Source organism: Harpia harpyja, chromosome 7 (assembly GCF_026419915.1).
Source record: "Harpia harpyja isolate bHarHar1 chromosome 7, bHarHar1 primary haplotype, whole genome shotgun sequence".
Taxonomy (NCBI): Eukaryota; Metazoa; Chordata; class Aves; order Accipitriformes; family Accipitridae; genus Harpia; species Harpia harpyja.
In genome coordinates, this window is record NC_068946.1 from 25292220 (window position 1) to 25294130 (window position 1911).

The following is a 1911-nucleotide window of genomic DNA, read 5'->3' on the forward strand; positions in this document are numbered from 1 at the left end:
TTGTCCGTCGCCGCCGCCTCAGCCCCGGCACGTTGCCGGCACGCGTCGCGCTCCTCGGCCCCGCCTCGTGCCCGGCCGACGAGCACCAGCAGAGAGAAGCCTGCAACGGGCGGGGGAAGACGCAGCCCGGCGGCCAGCGCTGCGGGCAGGGGCGGCGCTGAGCGGGGGGGGGGGAGGAAGCGGGCTGGGGCAGTGGTCGGTGACGGGAGGGACGCCGACGAAGGAGGGAGCAGCCCTTCCTCGCCCTAGCGCCCCCGGCAAGAATGCAGGCGCCCCCGCCGCGACGAGCGCAGCTAGCCCCGCGCTGCCCGGCACCCCTCCTTCCCCCGGGGAAGTCTCCCCCCTCGCAAATTCGCGCCCCCTCCCCGGCACGCCGGAGGCCTCGCCTCCCCTTACGGGATCCCTGCGCCTCCCTCGCCCCACCTGCAGCCAGCCGGCGGCCGGGGGCGCCTCTTCCCCCACCCCTTCCCCGGCACCTGCTGGCGCCGTCGCTCACCGCCCGCCCAGCCTCAGGGCCCTGGGAGGCTGCCGCCTGCCCCCCGCCGCCGGGAGCGGGGGAGCTGCCTGCCGCCGCCGGCCTCGGAGCCGGTACCGTCTCCCGAGCCCCGGCCGCTTCCCGCCGGCCTGCCCAGCTGCTTGTGCCCGTGTGCCGGCGGGTCATAGGCGACCCGTCTCGTCTCGTCTCCCCTCCCCGCGGGTATCGTGTCACCGGTGAGCCCCCGCACACGAACAGGAGCCGGGGCCGGCGTCCTGCCTGCTTCCGGTGGCAGCTCTGAGAAGGAGGTTGCCGGTACTGCCCCTAAGAACGGCACGATGAAGCCCTGGGGCAGCCCAGGAAACTTCCTCCAGGCCTGTCCCCACCACCTGGGGACACAGGTAGCAAATCCCGGCTGGGTTTTTATCCCCTCAACCAGGGAATGAAATGGGGAGGAAAACAGGGTCATGCATTTCACCTGGTCTCAGCTGGAGAAATACAAAAATGCCCAGTGAGGGTGTTCCCTGGGTCACCAGGCCATACTTGATGGAAGCAAAACCACGGTTTAGACTTTACAACTGTCAGCATGAAGAAGTGAAAGTTCTTACTTCAACTCAAAGAGACTTCTCAAGGTTCCCAAAGAGACTCCCAAGCAGGCAGTCTGCCCTGAAAACAGCAGGCCTGGGAGGACCTTAGAGATGTAATCTGGGGTCTGCTAGCAGAGAGGACTAAAAAGTAACACTCACCTTTGTGACCGCTCCTCAAAATATTCCAACTCTTTTTTTCAGCCCTTACCAAACTGGAGGAGAAGCACCAATAGTAACATGTGTGTCAGGTGTACTTCTGTGGTCATTTAATGAACAGCACTACAACCTGTTCCCCTGTTCCGTAATTTCATCCTGTTTGCAAATGCAGATTGCCCTGAAAATTACTCAGCTGCTAAACAGGGCTGGAAAAAAAGAGTGATTCAAACATCAAGCTCATAATCAATGTAGTTAAAAGGCACAACCTGACAAAAATCCTTGATCTGATGATGGCAAGAGCTGGAATGCAGACAAATGCATGCCGGGAGAACCACCCCTGTGGGAAACCCGTTTTTCAAAGTGATCAAACATTCATTGGCTATGTCACAGCAGCTCAACCCCAAAATACAATGTCAGGATCACTGTAGGGTCAATTTATCGTTAGCTACTCTCCTGTTTTACTTTTTTTGGGTGCTTTAAAATAAAAACTTCAAGAAAGATTATCTTGATAATGTCTACATAAAATATATTTTAGTTGAATTCAAATCTTTGTGTCTTGCTTAAGTTTGCTTTATGCAAATTATACCGAACCAACCTAAACCCAACAGCACTTTCCATATAAATTACATCACTTAACTCTCACTGATCATAGGCAGGACACAGACTTGCAGTCCTTACAGGACCCTACACTGC